General features: G+C 35.0%; 1 non-coding gene across 1 annotated transcript; it reads left to right on the top strand.

The window, feature by feature from the left end:
• Positions 1-2378: 2378 nt before the first annotated feature.
• On the top strand, positions 2379-2485 carry LOC139879012 (small nucleolar RNA R71). Its single transcript, XR_011769868.1, has one exon. It is a non-coding gene; the product is annotated as a small nucleolar RNA R71 (small nucleolar RNA).
• Positions 2486-5464: the final 2979 nt, after the last annotated feature.

Consider the following 5464-nt stretch of genomic DNA (forward strand, 5'->3'; position numbering starts at 1 on the left):
AAGGTAAGGGAAAGTGATCTTTTCTGGTGGCGTCATTTAATTTTCTATAATCAATACAAACACGCCATCCTGTTACAGTCCTAGTAGGAATAAGCTCATTTTTCTCATTTGTGATGACAGTCATGCCACCCTTCTTAGGCACGCATTGAACTGGGCTTACCCATGGACTATCAAAAATTGGATAAATTAAACCTGCATCAAGCAGTTTAATAATTTCTTTCTTAACAACATCTTGCATATTAGGATTTAGTCTTCGTTGGCATTGCACATACGTTTTATGACCTTCTTCCATAAGGATTTTATGTGTGCAATACGAAGGACTTATTCCTTTAATATCATGAATTTTCCATGCAATAGCTGGTTTATGAGCTTTTAGCACAGAAATGAGTTGAGATTTTTCATTTTCAGTAAGAGAAGACGATATAATTACAGGTAATTCAGATTTACCATGTAAATAAGCATATTCCAAATGGTTTGGAAGTGGCTTTAACTCTAATGTCGGTGGTTCTTCTATCGATGATTTATATCGATATCTGTCTTCCTCTTTTAGCATTTGAATTTCTTCTGTTGTTGGTTCATATCCATTAGCCATAAGTGTAGCTAACATTTCAGTTTCATCAATCGGTTCAGTTCCTTCTCCTAAAGAACATTCTCGTGTTCCTTGTAATTCTGGAAATTCTTCTAACAATTCTGCATGTGATTCTATAGTTTGAATATAATAACATGTATCATCTGCAGATTATAGTTGTTGCATTGCTCTATCAACTGAAAAGGTAACACTCTCATCCTCTATACTTAGGGTCAGTTTCTTACCAAACACGTCTATCATTGCTTTAGCCGTGTTTAAGAATGGTCTTCGTAATATGAGAGGAACTTGAGAATCTTCTTCCATGTCCAAAATAACAAAATCTACTGGAAATACTAAAGTACCAACTTTAACTAGCATGTTCTCCATTATCCCTCTAGGATATTTTACTGATCTATCTGCTAGTTGTATGCTTATTCGTGTTGGTTTCAATTCTCCAAGGTCAAGTTTTGCGTATAGTGAATACGGCACTAAATTTATACTAGCACCTAAATCTGTCAATGCTTCTATTGAACTAAGACTACCCAGAAAACATGAAATTGTGAAACTTCCTGGATCAGATAGTTTTTCTGGTATCTTATTCAACAGTACTGCAGAACAATTAGCATTCATAGTAACGGCCGAGAGTTCTTCCATTTTCTTTCTATTTGTAATTAGATCTTTCAGAAATTTTGCATATCTAGGCATTCCTGAAATCACATCAATGAAAGGAAGATTTACATTTATCTGTTTAAACATATCCAAGAATTTGGATTGCTCGGCTTCGAGTCTCTCTTTTCTCATTTTACTCGGGTAAGGAAGTGGTGGTTGGTATGGTTTAACATAAGGTTTAGCCTTGACTGTGTTATCTTCATTAACCTTTTCAAATACCGGTTCTTTTTCCTTATCTTGATCAGATTGTGGTTCTTGTGGAGTAGGAATAGCTTCATCAGAAATTACAGGTATTTTAGGTAGTTTAAGTGTAATACCACTTCTCGTGGTAATGGCTTTAGCTGTTTCATTTCGGGGGTTAGCATTTGTATCACTAGGTAGACTTCCCGGTTTTCTTTCACCTATCAACCTTGCTAGGTTGCTCACTTCTTGTTCCAGATTTTGAATAGAAGCTTGTTGATTTCTAAATGCTTGAGCATTTTGTTCATTGGTTTTTTTCTGAGATGTGAAAAACTGAGTTTGAGAATCAACTAGCTTCGTCAACATATCTTCTAAATTCGGCTTTTTATCATCGGTTTGTGGTGGTTTGTTTTGAAAATTAGGTCTTTGCTGATTGTAAGTATTGTTGGATACTTGTTGATTACTAGGACCTTGTTGGTTGTTGTATGGAATATTTCGGTTATAATTCTGGTTTTGATTGTAGATCGGTCTTGGCGGTTGATAATTTTTTTGATAATTATTTCAAGGCCTTTGGTTTAGATATGAAACATTATCTCTTTGTTCCATTGTTAGTTCAATACTGAGACAATCTTTTGTCAAATGTGGTCCTCCACACTGCTCACAACTAATTCGTATTGAGTGGATATCTTTAGTCATCTTTTCCATTCGTCTCTCGACAGCATCTATCTTTGCGGAAATGGAATCTAAGTCATGGCTAGAATCGGCTCTAGCTGCTTTAGATGATCTAACGATATCTTTTTCTTGGTGCCACTCATGTGAGTGGGAAGCAGTGTTTTCAATAATTTTGTAAGCATTAGTTTCTGTTTTCTTCATAATAGAACCACCAGCTGCTATATCTATGTCTTTCCTTGTAGTGATGTCGCATCCTTGGTAGAATATTTGTACTATTTGACAGGTGTCTAAACCATGTTGCGGACATCCTCTCAATAACTTTCCAAATCTTTTCCACGCTTCATATAGAGTTTCATTTGGCTTTTGTGTGAACGTAACAATTTCTCCTTGAAGTCTTACGGCTTTAGATGCCGGAAAGAATTGTTTAAGAAAATTTTCAACTAAAACGTCCCATGTATCAATCGCCCCTTCAGGTAACGATTCCAACCAATCTTTGGCTTCTCCCTTTAAAGTCCAGGGAAATAACATGAGATATATCTGTTCATCTTCAACTTCTCTTATTTTAAATAGAGTGCAGATTCTATTAAAGGTACGAAGATGTTCATTTGGATCTTCCTTCGGCGCACCACTAAATTGGCATTGATTAGTTACCATGTGTAAAATTTATCCTTTGATTTCATAATCTGGCGCATTAATGTCTGGTTGAGTAATTGCGTGACCTTGGCCAGTGCGTTTAGCTCTCATTCGGTCTTCCATACTTAGAGGTTCCAGATTTTCCATGATTGAATTTGTTGAATCTGAATCACTAGAAGATTCTGATTTAATGGTTCGTTCCTCAACAATCTCTGTTTGAATGATTGGTAGTTCCGGAGGAAAAATTAATGGTTCAGGATCTCTGAATTGTCCCTGAAGATCCTCCGGATTCTCAATTGTGAGGTCGGGTTCAAAAAATGGATTATCGGAAATTTGAATTGGAGTACTTGGTCGACTGGATGACGATTATAAAGAAAAATCAATGGCAACAATGTTTGCTAGATATCTTGATCGAGTTACAGGTGGTGAACGTACACAAGGTGGTGAACGTTTTGCTCGGTGCATTCACTGAATATCCTATTTGTTATAAAAATAAGAAAAATTATATAAGTTATCAAATTAATAGACTTTTCTGATTTTGCCCACGTTTCGAATAGCCAAAAGATGCAGCAGAGGGGCAGGATTCGTTTGGTCTCAATATAATTGAGTACCTTTTGGCTCCAATAACCCGGTCCACGTACAAATCCAACTATTACTACGAACCAGAAAATTTTGATGTCTATCAATTTAACCACTTAAAATAATTTTTCGTTAAAGTTTAAAGAAATTTAGAGAGAAGAAATAGAAAAATTCTATGTCATAAAAACTAGAATGGCGAGAAATAAGAAAGAAAAAGAGCGCGTTGAAAAACGTCGAAAAATAAAAGGTCGATAAATAAAAATAAGAAAGTAGCGCGTCGAAACTTCAAAAGGAACTTAAAAACTAAGAATTAAAAGTTGCGTCTAAAAATATTAAAGCTTAAAAGGAATTCTATATCCCAAATGGTAATAACTTAAAAAGGTACTAAAATTTAAAAAGGCGCTGCAAAATTCTAAATCACCTAAATCTTAGTCTAAAGAAAAAGCACTTAAGGGATTTTACGGCAAAGTCTAAAAATCTAGAATTAAAAATAACTATGGCAAAAACTATGACTTGAAACTAAATACGAGCGAAAAATACAAATATTACGCTAAAACGAATTAAAAAGAGGTACAAAATATAAAAATATACTTAAAGTTGTAAAAAGTACAATTTTTATAAAAATATTATTTTTATATTATTTATTTTATAAAACTATTAATTTTTATGAATGATTAAAACTAATTAAACTAAATAAAACAAATTAAAAATAAAAACTGAATTAATTAATTATTTAAAAACACTAACCTTAATTAGGGTTTTATTAATAATAATTAATAATTATACTCCGTAATGATTGCTGTACGAGACCCAATTAGGGCGTGTCAGACACTCTCATGCGATCGCATGAGATTTTGCCTTCGGGCTCATGCGATCGCATGAGCTAGGGTTTCGGGCCAGGTTTCGGGCTGCTACAGTGTAACATCTGTGTTACATCCGTCCCACATCGATTGGATAGGGGAACGAAGCATGCCTTATAAGGGTGTGGAGACCTTTCCTAGCATGACGTGTTTTGGAACCACAAGCGCAGCAGATCCCATGAGAACTCTGCAGTTAAGCGTGCTTAGGCGAGAGTACTACCAGGATGGGTGACCTCCTGGGAAACTGCTCGTCGTGTTTGGTTGCCAAGAAGAATCCGTGCGCCTACGGGCAAAGCGGACAATATCATGCTACATGGAATTACCTGGGATGTTACAGATGGTATCAGAGCCAGGCCCCGGACCAAACGTGCACAGCGAGGACGCTGTGTCCCATTAGGGGGAAGGATTGTAACATTCGTGTTACATCCGTCCCACATCGGTTGGAGAGGGGAACGAAGCATGCCTTATAAGGGTGTGGAGACCTTTCCTAGCATAACGCGTTTTGGAACCACAAGCACAGCAGATCCCATGAGAACTCTGCAGTTAAGCGTGCTTAGGCGAGAGGACTACCAGGATGGGTGACCTCCTGGGAAACTGCTCGTCGTGTTTAGTTGCCAAGAAAAATCCGTGCGCCTACGGGCAAAGCGGACAATATCATGCTACAGGGAATTACCTGGGATGTTACATACAGTACTGGGCCTCGAGAGTTTTTATTTTTTTCTTCTTCTGTTTTAAATTTTCTGTTTTATATAATTATATAAAATATTTATATAAATTAAATAAAACTTATATTTTTATAAAATAAAGATAAAGAAACTTTTATAGAACTTATATATTTAACAAACTCTTAAAAATATTTATATTTTTGTTTTTCTTTTTATATTTTTGAATATATTAAAACGTATTTTTACAAAAGTGTATTTTTATAAAAGTAAACTTAAAAATTAATAAAAATCTTTTTTTATATTAGCGTTGCGCTTCCGGCGTTTAAGCAAGAATAGTCCCCGGCAGCGGCGCCGAAAATACTTGATGTTATGCGAGGTGTATATAAAATAGTTATAATTTTTACAACAAAATACTATTAAATATGATACAATTTTACACAAGATATTTATTTAATTATAGAATGGATATACCTAAACCTTGCTACAACACTTATAGGCAGTGTACCTAATCGTACAGTAGTGTAGTTTTTAGTAAGTCCGGTTCGTTCCACAGGGATACACTTAAACAAGCTTAACGCTATATTAGGTTTAACTTATAAAAACACAAATATATATAAGTAATATTATTATTATAAAAA

This window comes from Rutidosis leptorrhynchoides, chromosome 11 (genome assembly GCF_046630445.1).
Source record: "Rutidosis leptorrhynchoides isolate AG116_Rl617_1_P2 chromosome 11, CSIRO_AGI_Rlap_v1, whole genome shotgun sequence".
Classification (NCBI taxonomy): Eukaryota; Viridiplantae; Streptophyta; class Magnoliopsida; order Asterales; family Asteraceae; genus Rutidosis; species Rutidosis leptorrhynchoides.